The 16,641-nt window shown below is 36.8% G+C and overlaps 1 long non-coding RNA gene across 1 annotated transcript in view; it reads right to left on the bottom strand.

Moving 5' to 3' along the window:
• Positions 1-2,255: 2,255 nt before the first annotated feature.
• The window catches only part of LOC134738358 (uncharacterized), a 156,140-nt gene continuing 141,754 nt past the window's right edge, over positions 2,256-16,641 (bottom strand). The window contains exons 4-5 of the long non-coding RNA XR_010124047.1: positions 4,066-4,153; positions 2,256-3,344 (exon numbers count right to left, since the gene is read on the bottom strand). This is a non-coding gene — a long non-coding RNA (uncharacterized LOC134738358). The remainder of the gene's footprint in view (positions 3,345-4,065; positions 4,154-16,641) is intronic.

Below are 16,641 nucleotides of genomic sequence, written 5' to 3'. Positions count from 1 at the left end.
TCATCTTGAAGCCTCATAAAAGAAGGGAAATTGTATTTGCAAGTCCAATTTCCAAATGTTTGAGGAAGCCTCGCAGGAACACTGCAGTGAGGAGTTAAAACGAGGGCCCTGAGAGGAGATGTGGATAATATAGTGTGTGGGGCTCTCTACTGCAGGGTATGTAAATACTTTATACACTAATTCAATTACATTTTCAGATTATGCAGGAAGACTGATTTAAGCAACAGTTCACACTGCTGCCCCATCACCCATGCATGCATGCAGGAGAACAGAGTTAAGAGACCTGGGTCGACCTTAACTCTGTATTTCTTGACTTCTATGGGCATAAGTTGGAACTTTAATGTTTTATTAATGTCGAGTTTTTGGAGTTGGTATTCAAAATGTTTCAAGCAAAGATATGACAGATCTCAAATACCTGGAACCTGTTCACATTGGCAGGTAGTAAAAAAAAAGTCCACTATCTTAGACAAATTATTGACCAAAGAACTCAGTGGGATTATTTTGCTCAAATTACTAAATAAAGGATTACGACCCCACGAAAAGTGAAAATATTTAACTTGCAATTATTTATATATTGGCATGGATAATGTATATACTTATGAACTTTTGAAAGTCCCTGTTCCAATGTATAATTAAATACATTCTTAAATTGATCATCTTCAGCGAATGGGCAATAAGGAACTATAAATAAGATTTGCTCAAAGCACAAAGGAAATGAGCTAATCCTTGCCAATGCCTCAAAAAGTCAAGAAATTATAGTGTCTTCCTTTTTATTCATATCATGTATTGATTTATGCAAGAAGTCCCTTCCAAAACCTTAAGGCGCTGATTGTATTTATTGTTTTCTAGGAGAAAATTCAAAGATAAGCCAAGGTTGCAATTTTCAGTAATAAAAACTTTTCTGTCAGACTGGTTCTCTTCTATTTCAAAAGGTTTATCCTCTGGAAAATAGTGAGATTTATGTAATAATTTTTTGAGGGAAGAAGGTGGAGTTACATTGAGAGTTTATTTCAGCTTTTTGGCATCTGAATAAATAAATGTATTTGGTGACATGTATTTTCCTTGAAAATATTATTTAATGACAGATTCCCTTTTGAAAGGCCAAGGATCAACGTGCTGTAAAAATTTTAATCAGATTGTTAACCATTAATGAGTGTTAACATGTCTTCTCAGTGTTACTTGTGTTTTTGCCAACATTTATATGACTTGCTTTACCTCTTTCCCAGTTCATTTGCAATTTTCACAGGTTTTATTAGGGAGATTTTTATTTTTCCGGAAACCGAAGATTTTAGGTTACACGTTTCCATATTCATAAATGTCTTGACTATGAAGAAAAAAGTGAAAAAAGATTTAAACTGGGCAAAAACACTGCTTATAAAACAGTCATTCAGGAATAATCATATCAACTAAAGCAACTGCTTGTGCAAAGACAAAGGGGGCCAAATCCTGTCCTTGGATGTGCACACACAGCTCCTATTAGCCGTTGAAAACAGCTACGTGAGTGTAGCCAAGGACAGTGTTTAGCCCAATTTGGTCTAATTTATCCAGACCACTGCAGCCATGAAAGATAAAGACAGATTATAAGACATTTTGCATGTCAGTACAGTAGTATGCTTTGTGTTTTTCTAATCCCCAGGGTTTCCTAGATCAGGCCAAATGTCAGTGACTGCATCTGAGAAGTTTGAAAAGTATATAGAGCAAATTTATATACTTTGCAATGCTACTTGCCATAGTTGGCAGCCCTATCTCAGAGGATGGCATTCTTTCAGTGTTGGGGGCCAAACTATACCAAATTAAATTTACCAAAAAGAAACAGCCTTAGTCATATGCAAACAAAAGTAAATGCTAAAACAGAAATAGAAGAACATTTGTTTTAAACAATTTTTTAAGATACCAATCAAGAGATATTGAACTAATGTGTTTTACTCAAGAATGGGGCCGTAAGTCATAGGACTGGCTTTGTAAAAGCCAGTGCTTAGAAGACTGGTGAAAGAGTCATCAATTCCCCACCAAATTGGTGCCTCTGTGCACTATACATATCTTGAATATCAAATAACCTATCTTTCTTATACAATATTATAGAAATTATCCAATAATGGGACCACCATCCCCCTATTTTTTCTTTCACTGACATTTCACAGAGAGAAAGAAAAAAATGATTTGGCAAACTCCTTTGTAAATCCATGTCAAACAGCACACTGCCAAATATGTTCTGTTTATTGAAGTTAATGGATACCCAGGGATATTTGCTCTTGTGGTGGACACTTATTTGACACTTCTTATTCACTGGCAACTTTTGAATGCTTCTTGTCTGCTTCATGTGTCTGGTAACCCAATCCAGGGGTTTTTACATGAGTAAAACTCCTATTGATGTCAACAAAATACTTGACATGAGTATAAGATGTATCACTAAGGCCATCTCAAAACTTTTGGGGGCATGTCAAGAACAGATTAAGGGAGAAAGAGAGATTTATGAGTAATTTGTCAAATTTCACAAAATGTAAGCTGATATTTTATGTAAATGTTATACCATTCTCTAGAGAAAGAAACATTCCAAATTCCATAAATCTGACATGCTGATGGAATGTGTGTGTGTGTGTGTGTAGGGAAGGGAATACACACATGTGTGCATCACACAATTATACTATGTGCTCAGACCTGTCAGCTTTAATCTATAGCAGTAGTTCTGCAAATGGCTTAACAAGCTAAAAAATATAATAAAGGACAAAAATGTTTAAACTTTTGGCCAAAATAAAGCAACTGAATGTGGTTTTAAATTGTCCACACCATGCTTTGCTCTTTTCTGGAGCTGACAATGAATTCAACATGCCCGTAAAATTCCAGAGAAGGTACAGATTAATAATGATGTTGGCAGCATGATGGGTGGGAGGTTTGGGGAGACTGCAGTAAAAATATCAAGCTATATCCTTCCTTTTTCCCTAAGAGAAGTAACTTCCAAGAGCCTACATGGTTCTTTTCTTTCTTTCCCCTTGAATTTGCAAAAGTTGATTGGAAAAGTCTGCTCCTGGTTTTAAGGCTGAAGTTGGTCATCCGGACCATGGATAATTGCAAGATAAAGGTCTGTGATGCACAGCTTGTGAAACAGGAACCAAAATCAATGCAGATGATACACTGGGAACTTCGTACTCCAAAGGCACAGGGAGTTAGACAAGGTTTCAGGCAGTAAAGGGTTAACAATCCAAAGTTAAACCAAAGAAGGCTGAGAGTCAAGAAACTGGGTTGTCTGGGAAAGGGTGCTTGCCTCCTCTGAGACATCAGCCATTAGCATCATCCCAAATAATTGTTCATTCACTGCTTCTGCTTTTTGCTGGGCATGTGTAGTCCTGGAAATACAGGCAGAAAAGGAATGAAAGTACTCTTCTGCTTGGTACAAGGACAATTGTGTTAACATTATCAGGTCATTTTGATGGTGCCACTCTAATGAATTGAACAATTCAGCACTCAGAGGCAGTCCCCTAAAGGTCATCATCATGTAGATCTAATTACAGTGGCAAATTACATGACAAGGAATACGGACAACTGGAATTTTCTTTCTCCACTCTGTGGCTTGCATATTTTTTGCCAATTTCTCAATCTGTGCATTGAAGTTAATAATAATTAATGCACTAAAGTATCTTGAGATTCAGGAGGAAAGTTTGAGAATTATGTAGATAGAAGTGCTATTGTTTATAACAACAACAATAATAGCAATACTAGCTTCCACATATTAAACACAAACCATGTGCTCAATAACATACTAGGTAGTTCATGCAATATTTCATATTCATAAAATTCTAGGAAGTGGGTTTATTAATTTTTTTAAATTATGGGTTCAGAGAGAGTAAAAAATTTTCCCCACTTCATACAAGTAATTCAAGGTATAAGCAAAGTTGTTATATCTGCATAAAAACTGGACTCCAGGTTTGTACTTATGAGCTCTTGGGTTAATATGGAACCAGGGTCAAATCCTCACCAAAAAGAAGGTTGATTTTTATTTGTATGTCCACTCTCTCTGAAAGTCATCAGAAAGATTCCTGGTTCCACAAATGTAAATTTGTCTGTTACCTTTTCTCAGTACCCTTGTGATTACAAGTGCTTTCTTCTCCTTATAACATTAGGTGTCATGGATATCTTCGTTTCTGTTTCTGTTTCTCTAAAAAATAAGAAGAAATGGATAAATACTCACAATATGTTTGTATCCACAAATGAAGCTGAATTGAAATTGGTAATAAATGGTCTCTCAAATATTGTTTTCATTTGCTAGTGCTATACCTAATGACTGACAATTTCCTCATCTTTATTCTCAAACAAGCTCAATGGCGTTGGTGTTCTGAGCATTGTATGAAAGAAAGACAAGTCCGGATTTTTTTTATTTGACGGTAAACTGATTTTACAAGATTGGCAATTTGTATTCACATCCTGATATTCTTTGGGAACTCATCAGGGCCTCAGTACACCAAACAAGGTGATAATACAAAAGCAAAGAACCATTAACTATTTCTTGTGTCACCAAATGTTCCCAATATTCTACACAACAAACTGGTACTTTGTCAGTTGAATTTTTGAAGTCATCCTTGAAACTTTTTCTTTAGGCATTTTTTTTCCTTATGCTAAACTTTTTGAAAAAAGAAAACTCACTAATGTTTAATCAGAGTATTTTTCCAACTCTATCTGTCTCTATGACCTACACCCCTGCTGAGTCATATTGGTCAAGGCCATCTCCCCTGTGGAGTCTCTCCTTCAGCCCTCCAAGTCTGCTGTGTTAGGCCGTTCTTGTGTTGCTATAAAGAAATACCTGAGGCTGAGCAATTTATAAAGACTTTTAATTGGCTCCTGGTTCTATAGGGTGTACAGGTGTGGCATGAGCATCTGCTCAGCTTCTGGCCTCAGGAAGCTTAGAGTCATGGCAGAAGGTGAAAGGAGAGCAGACACATCGCATGGCAAGAGAAGGAGCAAGAGAGAGAGGAGGGGGCCAGGCTCTTTTAAACAAATGGCTTTTGCGTGAACTCGCTCATTACCAAAGGGATGGCCTTGAGCCATTCATTAAGGATCTGCCCCATGATCCAAACCTCTGCCCCATGATCTGCTCCACCTCCAACCTTAGGGATTACATTTCAACAGGAGATATGGTGGGGCAAACATCCAAACTATATGAGCTGCCTTTCAGGAAAAGAGAAAAATTGGTATCTGAAGCTCTCTGAGCATATGAGAAGAGCATTTGGTTCATACGAGAAGAGATCACCACCCCCATCTCTCCTCTTTTTGCCATTTTACTCCTTTGTCTGCCAAAGTACACAGCAACAAGAAGTTCCAAGAAGACAGGAACCTGGCATGCCTTATCCAACATCCTATTCCTAGTGCACAGAATAGTGTCTGAGAACCTGACAGATGCTCATTAAATATGTATTAAATAAATAAAAAGTCATATCTGAATATGGGGGCTATCAAGGAATTTTGATTATCCAAAATGAAAAGTTTTGATTCTCCATTCCTCAGGATCAGAAATCATAAGTGCTTTGTATGATTACAACAGGTTCACACTGCCTCCTCTCTCCCTCAGAGCTAAAAATCTGTCTCTATAATTGTTTCTGGTCATAAAATTATATACGTATATTTTGCATCATTGGGACATTATTATCTGGGCATCTTGGCTACTGAAGACTGATCCTTTCCCCATTCAACATAGTAGGTTTGGGTAGAAGGGTGGTAAGGTTAAAAAACAAATCTAAAACTTCAGTACGTAACAAATGAAAGATATAAGATAAAATTATAGGACACTTTCTGGAAAAAGTTATGCCCAACACTACTGATTAATTTACAATATGACATTATAGTGGTGTCTAATTTATTATATAACTTTTCCCAATTTAAAATAGGAATGTATTAAATAGAATTTCTAAAATGTCCAATTCTAATCGCCAGACTATGAATATGACAAAATATCATGCCCATAAATATATTACATCACCTGGCAAAAGGAGATTTGTAGATGTAATTTAGGTTGCTAATCAGTTGACCCTAAAATTAGGAGATCACCCTGGATTATACCAGTGGTCCCAATGTAATCATATAAGTCCTAAAAATCTGAGAGCATAGTCAAAGGGTGAAATCTAAGAGAATCAAAACTAGACTTGCCATGGCTGGTTTGAAGAGGGAGGAGGCCAGGTGAAGAGAAATTTGAGTGGTCTTTAGCAGCTATCAGCAGCCCCCAGTTGACAGCCAGCAAGGACAGAGGGACTTCCATCCTACAACTGCAAGGAACTAAATTTTGCCAACAACCAAACAACCTTGGAATGGAATCTTCCCAGAGCTTCCATATAAGAGCCTAGCTCAGCCAATATCTTGATTTCAGCTTTGTGATACACTGAACATAGAACCCAGTCAAGCCATCCTGGACTTTTCATCTGTAGAAACTGTGAAATAATAAGTTTGTGTTGCTTTAAGCCTCTAAGTTTGTGGTAATTTTTACAGCAGCAATAGAAAGCTAATAAAGGGAATGATAGAGTATCTGGCTTCACATCATTAAAAATAAATATTTATAAAGAGTTTAAACATAAGAATAAATTTTTACTTGCAGGGTATTTTTTTAATGTTCAAACTGGGAAGCATTCTTTATGGTTCTATAATGAATGGAAGGGTGAGAGGGGTGGGGAAGATAATCTGACAGAGGTATATGCTAAAAATTAATATCAAACATTACCCAGGGAAGTTGAGTCACTCAGTCAACCAGCCTTGATTGTTTATCTGTTATCCACAAAACATCAAGCTGAGCAATGGAGATAGAGATTAATCAAATAGAGTCCTAGTTATAGACCCTATACTATAGCAGAAAAATAACATAAAATGTGAGAAATGCTATCATTTTTATGGGTAAGTGTGCCACGATGGGATACAAAGGAACTGAAGATAATTGAAAAGGATAGCTCAATCCATTACCAAGTCTTTTCCATTATTATTCTTTCATATCACTAAAACCCACCACTTATTTTTACCTCTATATATCCATATTACCACTCTATGGGATCAGACCAAGGCCATCTTGCCTAGATTTCTGCCACAGCCTTTTAACCCAACTTCCTGCCACCACTCTTACCATCACCAAATTCATTATCACAGCAACCAGAGTGATATTTCCAGAATATGACTGTGATGATGTTACTCTGCTGTATAATATTAACATTTTTCAGTAGTTTCTCATTGCCTTTATACAATTTCCAAACTCTTTAAAAATGGCTCATGTGGCCTTCCATGACCTGGTCCCTGCTTCCTGTCCAGCCCATTTCTTACAATACACACCCTAACCCCTGTGCTCCAATCACACTGAACTCCTTGAAGTTATCTGAACATTCCTGTCCTCTCTCCTTCGAATTTTGGTAGAATTGCTCCTTCTTCCTGGAACTCTCACCCTTGGCCCCACATGACCTAGACTGTTCCTAATCATCCCTCAAGCTTCTGTCTAGAAGTAAGTCCTCTTTGACCCCCACAAGCATTGGAGTGAGTATTTTCTATGTGTAGACTTTACATCATGAATTGTATTTGCCTATTTACTTGTCTTTCTTCTACCCTACATTGTAATATCTGTGGGGGCAGAGACCATGTTCCACTCCCCTTTGTATCTCAAGAATCAGAGTAGTAGATAATCAGTAAAAATATGCATACTGATAGGTGTGCTGGAAGCCAACAACTGGAAAATATCAAAAAGTCAGAAGAAGTTGATAGTGTTAAAAGACGAGACAATATTGAAAATTGGAAATGGGCCACTTGGCCTAGTGTTGGCCAATGGGCTATTGGATCTAGCATTAGGAAGTCATCTTGCTTGTAGGGGTCAAAGAGGACTTATTAGTCATCTTAGCAAGACCAGCTTCAGTTGGATAAGAAGTGAGTGGGAGCTGAGGAAACAGGGACAGTGCTTTTGTAGAGAACAGAAAGCGTACTCCAAACCACAACTTTAAAAGGCTTCATAGTTCAGAAAAATGTCTAAAACTCCATTTCCTGGCAGAAAGGGCCACACTTGGGCCCAAAAACCAAGGTTGAGACATAGTTTAAATGAGGAGTATGTGAAAGCTACAATCAAGGAAACCATAAAACCAAAAATTGAGTATCCAGAAACAGCTCTCTGAAGGCAGGGTGAAAAACCAAGCAATAGAGAACAAAGATTATGAGCTAGGAGAGAAAAGAAAACGACAGGACATGAGCTCCTAGGTGATTACCTGGAATAGGTGTGGCCTTCTTTTACTAACTCCCAATGCACGGTGAGTGGGGAGGAGGATGGTAAGTAAAAGAGGGCTGGCTGCACACAAAGGGCCAAGGTAGATAAGAGTTGGGAGGAAGTTAAAGCAATAGGAGATGGGGAAGATTAGATTTGATCGTGTCTGTAGGCTGAAGAGAGGGAATCAGAGACAAGAGAAAGAAAAAAAATTTACATCTAGGGAGGAGGTCAGAAGAGATAGAATCCAATGAACCCAAAAAGTTAATACTGGGATGAAAGAAAAACCCTCTTACTTTAAGACTGAAGAAGAAATATTAAAAGATGTGTGCTTCTTGGCCAGGCACAGTGGCTCACACCTGTAATCCCAGCACTTTGGGAGGCTGAAGCTGGCAGATCACTTGAGGTCAGGAGTTCAAGACCAGCCTGGCCAACATGGTGAAACCCCATCTCTACTAAAAATACAAAAATTAACAGGGTGTGTTGGCGCATGCCTATAATCCCAGCTACTCGGGAGGCTCAGACAGGAGAATCGCTTGAACCAGGGAGATGGAGCCAAGATTGCGCCATTGCACCCCAGCCTGGGCAACAAGAGCAAAACTCTATCTCAAAGAAAAAAAGAAAAACAGGGGTGCTTCTGTAGGCGAGTCTGTAGGTGGAAGCAAAGAAAGTCCAAGGAGATAGCTTGGAGCTGCTATAGTCTCTGTAAATTATGAAGTAAGGGTAAAGGCTGAGAGTGAGGGGCATGAGAAGAATGGCATGAGTTTAAAGGTTTCAAACAGCTGCCTCAAGAGGAATTCTAGAGGAAGTCCTTTGGGGACAAGTGAGAGGATTGCCAAGCTCCATTGAGAGCCCAGCCAAAGTTACTTAATTAAAGAATAATGATTATTTTTCCTGAATCTTAATTTCCATACACATCCAGAAAATGTTGCCCTGCTTGCATATGTTGCTGCTTCCACAAAAGAAGCTAACTTTGAGAGAAAGAAAATCCAATTGAATTTTTAAAATAATATCTTTTGTAAAATGGTTTTGCAAGTGTCTGTGGTTAATTTCCAAATACTGGAAAGTCAACAATTTTTGTAAATCACAACCACATGTGTTTTATGCTTATATGTGTTTCTACCTTTTCACATTTGGTTTAAAAAAAAAAAATTACAGGTGGGGGTAAAAACGTCAGCCAACAGGGTTTTGTGGATCACACAGCCCCATGCAATTAAGGCGCCATTGTTAATTTTCAAATTGTCATAATCCATTTGAGAATTTAAGACAATTCAAAAAACAATTATGAGTGAATGAAAAGTGAATTGGGCAATCAACTGAGATGAAATTCAGCCCAGAGAAACAAAACGTCGAGGAAAAAAATCCTAGATTATGGGAAGAATGAAACGCATATGGAAGGGACTGATTGTGTGGGGATGGTCTTTAAAGGCCAAGGTTACTTGACAAGAAGGTGGTAGGGGTTTGTTTTACACTGAATGGGATTTAGCTGTTTTGTTAAGTGCAGCAGATTTGGCTTTTTCATTTTTAAGTTGCATAATAAAAATGTTTCAGCCTACCCAGATGCACATAGATATAGCTGTATGTTGTTTACCTAAGACTATCTTATAGCAGCAAATAAACAAAACCAGTCCCCACAGACATTATGGAGCAGCTTGCTGCAAAACAGAATTTCAATTGCTTATTCTGATTCTATGAGGGAAGATTAATTTGTGATGCATCTAAATGAATTATTTTACCCTAAATCTAAAAGTTGAAATTATCATGCCCTATAATTTTTAATTTTTGAACTTGAAATAATGTAGGTAAGAGGATCATCTTCATCTTCAAACAATCTAAAAACACTCTGGCATACTCTGTGGAAGGCCACACTAATGTGTTCCAAATTAATGTTTAAAAATTTCTGTTCCCTGAAATTTTACATTCCACACAAGCAAATAGGCCCATGGAGAGGAGTCAAATATTATTACATGATGGTTCCTGTCCTTTTACATTCTTCTTGCTAAACCTCTATTCTCCTCTAAGCCATTTCCTTCTCTTCCAATCATCATTCTATGCCTTTTTTAAGGCATCAGCCTTAAAAGATTCATCAGATGCTCTCCTTGATAAGTCACAAACCATCATGATTTTTCTCATGGTTTAAATTCCCTCTGAACTCATTCATTCATTCACTTACTCATTCATGCATCGTTGTGCACCTACCATACGGGACCTCCATAGCATCAAGTTCAGTGTTCTCCATGCAAAGTGCATTTATTCTATGCCTCTTTAGGGTCCTGGACCTATGCTAAGCACGATAAAACTTATAGGAAGAAGTAAGTATATGCAATGATTTGTTTCTTTCAAAAAGACTTAAAGCAACCAGCTGTCAAAAACAAACTATAGTACAGTAACGTGACATACAAAATAAAAGAAAAAAAGTCAAGCAATAAAAGAGAAGAAATTTATGTCAAAACTCTCTGCTGAATTTCTAGCAGTTACAATGGGGAAATTAAATGGATCATGAAGCCCTCATTCTCTAGTAAAAGAAATGCTATTTCTTTTAAAAAGATTGTAAGTTGTGCAGGAATAACAAAAATATGGCAATGCTGGTACTGCTAATGCCACAGCCTCAGATCATTCTTTACAGAGCATACCAGTGAGCAACTACTAATTCATCAGAGATGCCACTCAAAAAACAAATTCTTCTCATTATCCCTTGTATAAATGAAGTTTTTCCCTCAAGAATTTTGTCATTTGAAAATGATAATAAAGCATGCATACCTGTAAAAATTGGAGAACATTTTACAGCTAAACTGTGTGATGCTAGTTAATTATTTCTGATACTTCTTTGTACCCCTGCTAGCAATGAATGTATTCCTTGCCCATGGTGGGCACATAAAAATCATTGCCTGGTTAACTTACAATGCAACATGATTTCAGAGACAGAGGTCTCTGCTAGTGAGAAATCTTCCTTGCAGAGGAAGAACGGAAACTGAGCCTAAAAAGATGAGCTTTTGTTGAATGAGTGAACTAAGATCTTGAATCAGTTAACTTTTTAGAAGAGATTGTTTTTAAAATCATAATAACTAAACTTTGAATCTGTACTCTTGTATAGCGACTTCTCCATCTAAGGTGCATTTTCCCAGTAATTATTTGTTCATTTTATACTGAACCCTGCTTTCTTCTGCTTTCGGACTTTAATATGTTAAAAATCCACAGCTACCAACTCAGTGTGCTGGCCTTTATAGCCACACAAGAAAGTAGGGGGCAGTTTGTTGATGCCCTCCACTTTGTCTTCTTGAGATCCGCAAGAGTTTTGTGTCATCTAAGGAAGTAGAAGTTCCTTATAAGGTTAACAGTTCAAGGAGCAAAAGACCATTTTAATTGCATCAATAATCCACTCAACAGCACCTACTGGATTTGTCTACTAAATTAGTCTTTGGTTTTCATGTCCAAAAAAGAAAAAAAAATTTCATTTTCATTTCCTTCCTGTTGCTGGTAGTTAGAGGTTACAATATGCAAAAGCATATATGCTGTAGACCCCCCCAAATCAGTAAGTACTCAAAATTGTGTGCAAAATATGAATAAAATATTGATTTCATTAAAAATGTTAAGGACTACTTAATTCAAAAACATTTTATATGTTTGCATATTTATTTATAAATTTGCATATTTGTTTGCATATAACTTGTAAAGATGAATGTTAATTATACTTTAAAATCATTTATAAATTGTAACTAAGAATGTTGTATGAATTTTTAAAACTGCCAAATTCTCAAGTACCACTAATTATAAAGTGTCATGTAAAGTACACTGGAGCAGACTTCATATTGAAAAAATATTGAGATCTTGACAAATAGAAAAGCAAAATTATTAACTGCGCTTGCTGATTAAATGATACCTCAGGCAAGTGAAACTTAAGTGACACTTCGTGCTTTTCCAAAGCATCCATTTACCGCCACTGAATTATGACAAGAAACTCATGCTCCTAACCAGACAAATATTTTACCTGATGCCTCCACATTATCCCACGTTTAAATGTGAGCTTCTGAGAATTATTCCATATTTTTGTTGTACACATTCTGAAAATGACAAAGAATAAGTAAATAGGAATCATAATAAGCAGTAAAGCTACTTCAGCAGCACCCTGTGTCAAATGAGGTGAGCTGAGGCGATTTGACTGTGCACTAATTGGATTTGTAAAATGATTCACAGTAATTTAAAAAGCATTTACACAAAGTCAGATCTGAACTGGTTTCTAAAAAGAACCATAGAGAAGAATGAAATGTCCAAGTAATTACACTGGACATGTAGATCTAACACTGTATCTATTAAATTGGGCATGAAATTGGACTTTTTTTAAAGTACAGTAGGTCTTACACTATAAATCTCTAGACAATTTTCTATATTTCTGATAAAATGTTTAATTATACTAAGTACAGATATGTCATAGAAAGGAACTATTGCTCATGTACCATTTTTCCTAAATTAGCAACTACTGTAAGCTAATTTCTTTCTTAAATTTTGTAGAGTTGCGGCATATTGAAAATTGGCTGACTTGGTTTCAGTTTATTCCGATAGCTACAGTCTTGCCAATAGAAAGAGATACTGTTATCACTTTTTTCTCCACCACCACCGTACCCCTTGTCTCTCTTAGTTTAGGGTTGATTTGTAAATGTCTTACTATAAAAAATAATTAATGCTAAATTATTCTATGTTGTTATATTATCAGTGTCCTATCTGAATCCATACTAATATAATTAGAGATAAAGTCGACACTGAAATAACAAGTAGCTCTTAAAGTTCCATGCATGTTAAGTAGCATTTACTGTGCTGGCAGAACAGAATTTAGATCTCGAAAATAATTTGATATTAAAAGACAAAAGTAAACAAATTAGACTGTAAGTTTGTTTTTTCCCCCTGGGTATTAATCAGCTCCGGTAAACCTTGTATTGTACTCTTCAAATCTGCATTAATCAGAATTTAGGTTTTGAAAGTCAAAAGGAAAAAAATTGTCTCCCTCTGGTGGGGAATATAACAAGTTTTTATTTCCTTTTTTTCCTGCAGTCAATTTCAGCTAAGTTTCATGATGCTTTAAAAGAGTACACTTGGATAATCAGTTTATCATCTTTTAAACAGAATTTACTATCTTTTTGACACTCAGAAAATCCAGATTCAAAAGTCATTTTTACTTCTTTTACTTTTTTTTCCTGAATAAAAGGATAAAAGAAGGAAAATAGAAAGCCAATGTCAACAAGCAGGAAAGTTGTGTTTTACATGAAATACTCAGCTCTAAATGGACTGGGTGATAAACATTTTATTTCAGAATCTGTTAGTTTTGAACTTACACCCCTGAATAAGCTGTTTCAGAAAAGGAAAGTCCTGGAAGACCACCCCACACCCCCTTCACCCAGATCGTCTGTCAAGAGTTCCCTGGCTTCTCTCCTTTCTCTATAAGGCCAAAACACTTTCTCGTAACCTCCATTGTATCACCTATTGCCTTACATTGCCATTCTTGTTTGTGTGTCAATATCTTCCATAAGACTATGAGCCACTCAAAGAGAGAGATCCTGCCTCATACATCTCCAAGTCACTAGTATTCAGCTTGGTCTTCAGCACAAAGAAGAATTTACCTCTGTGCCAGGCAGTGTGCAAAGCTTTCAGCATACAACCATGGAGAAGATACATCTGTTTTCTGCCTTCATGAAACTATAATCTAATGGGAAAAAATGGGTTGATCTGGAGTACATTTTACCATAGAAACAATATATTAAATAGCAACTACTAACCCACAAAAGCCTATACAGTTTATATTTGACGTTGAAATGAATTAAAATTTCCCTTTAGGCAGATTCATCCCTTAAAAATTTTACAGAGTTATTCTCATTGTGATGTATAGAAAGAATTTTGAACTGCAAGTTTGTATGTCTGGAACCATTCAGTTAACAAACATGTACTGAGTATCTACCATGTGTCAGGCACTGCACTGAGCCATGGAAACACATTGTGGTCAGGAATGCCAGGTAATAAATAAGCAAACACATTTTTACAAGCTGAGTATAGCTTGTAATTTGTGCTATGAAGGAAAAAAATTAAGGTAACAGAGGATGGAGTATATCAATTGGTGTTCGAGCAGGAAACAGATTTTATACTCAATGAGTTAATTGATGAGAGTTTAATAAAGGGACTTTGTAAAACGTGTGGACAGTATTAAGGTAAACGAGTAAGGGAAAGCAAAACACCTTAGAATGAGTAAAAGTGGAAAGTCACTACTACCCGTAGGCCTCAGTAGAGAGGGAAAGAAGCAGTTACCAGAACACAAAGAAAAAACTATAGCTAAAGGAAAGGATCTTCCAACAAGAACTCTGGTTTTCAGTATCAAACACAGCCACCAATGACTTGTAGTCCGGGCGTGGAGGGTCATAAATGCATTGATCTCTTTCTCCTCTGAGAGTACCCTGCCAAGTCTCCCTTTGATCAAACCCAACCAGAAGCCAGAAGGCAATGGAGCTTTCTGCTGCTTTCCTTAAAGGTCAGCTTCCTGTCACAGGTAGAAAGAGTCTCTAAAGAGTGGCAAATGGAGTGGTACAGAGAGTTATTAAGTCATCCAATGTTGGAAGAGGTGACATCAGAGCCAAAATCCACATAAATTTTTTTTTTAATGGGGACCAGAGCAAGTAGAGATTTTGAAATGGTAAAAGTCTTGGTGGCCCAACTCTACAACTAACTAGAAACATAATGTTGTACCAGTCACTTCACATTTTCGGCTACATCAGTAAAATGAACAGATTGGACTATGATGACCTCTAAGCTCCCTTTCATCTCGAACCATTTGGAATTCTCTTTGAATTTCATGATTCTACTTCCTCTTAATATCCCCTCCCATGATGCTTCAATAGTATGAGGATACATTGAATGTTTATAAATTAGGGCCTCACTAGATTTTCTGAGAGTTGACAGTCCCACAAGTAAAGAAGAAGGGAAATGAAAAAACCTGCCTAGACTTATCTAACTCACAGAGTTTGCAGCAAATCTTTGGCCTATGTGTGAAAGCATATGAAGAGACCTGGCTCATGACATACCCAAAGCTGACACATCTTCATAGAAAATGGTTTAATTGAAATTATCCCAAGGATATGATTTACTCCTTTTGAAAATTTCACCAGAGTTTTTCTATTTTCAATCAAAACTTTTTACTAACCACATTTTAAAGTTGGCGAAAGAAAGTTCAAATGACATGGATTATCTTTCTCTTGGAACTAATATACATACATCAGGGTTTATTGTGACAGTCACAAGTGAAATACACTAAATTAAATTATTATTCCCATTTTAACTGACTCACTGGGTAGAAATAAGTTCACTTGCCAATATAGGGGCTGGTTCTGGTCCACATGACTGTACCATTGGGATATAAATTATCACACTATTTGTGTACTAACTGGATGAAAAGTGGTAGACTTTTTTTTTTCTTTTTTTTTTTTTTTTAACTTTTTTCTTGCTTTTATGGAGACTGGCCTGTACATGGAATTCTATGTAATGGGTCAGAATGCAATAGTAGAAGGGGTAGACATTTCTCAACCCAAAAACTATTAATTCATTCTCTTATTCATTCATTCCAAATTGACTTGCTAAATGCCAGTCACCAATGTTTGTGTGTTAGATGGTAAAGAAGAGCTAGTACTCATGGAGCTAATCAGTAGGAGCTGCCACCACCAGATATCACTAACTCCACCCCTCACCAATAATCCTCTGTGAGTATGGAAACACCTTTTTAACCTTAAAAGGTTTCATATTCACCACATTTGTACAAAAATAGGTACGTTTTAGTGTCTGTTAATTGAAAAAATACTTAATGACACATATGACAGTAAATTCAGTAATCCTTTCAATAAACATATTTATTCGTCATAAGAATCTCTATATATATTTGAAAGGAAGTAGTGCATTCATTCAGGAAACACTGTTTTGCCCATTGACAATATATCATGTGCTTATGGAATTGTGGACCTTTTGCCATGCAGCCTAACCCCTCCCCAGAAATCTACAGACTTCAGGTACAGAGATACAGTGCTGAAGCCTGTGACGACCTAAAACCGGGCTATGACCTCCACAGTCCCAATGCACTTGCCGTATTATGCCGTAAGAATGATACCATGTTCATACAACGTTACTCTGTCAGTTTCTAGCAATGCTATTTTCTTGTCCCCAAAATCTCATAGTTTATATGAAAATAGTTTTCAGATGCTTTAGTTATATCCTCTTTCACATCACACCACGTTTTGCCCCCGACACAACTGCATGTTGGCAGGAGGAAGGCTGAACTCTTCAAAGAAACTCCACCTTCTTACCATAAGGATGATGCTTTTTAGACAAAGGATGTGTTTCGGATTCTCTTGTTACCTAATATCATCCCTGCCCCCAAAACACACTTCTCGATCACTCAGCTAAATGGA

The sequence above is a fragment of the Pongo pygmaeus genome, chromosome 1, assembly GCF_028885625.2.
Source record: "Pongo pygmaeus isolate AG05252 chromosome 1, NHGRI_mPonPyg2-v2.0_pri, whole genome shotgun sequence".
NCBI lineage: Eukaryota > Metazoa > Chordata > Mammalia > Primates > Hominidae > Pongo > Pongo pygmaeus.
This window is presented reverse-complemented; position numbering and strand designations above follow the sequence as displayed.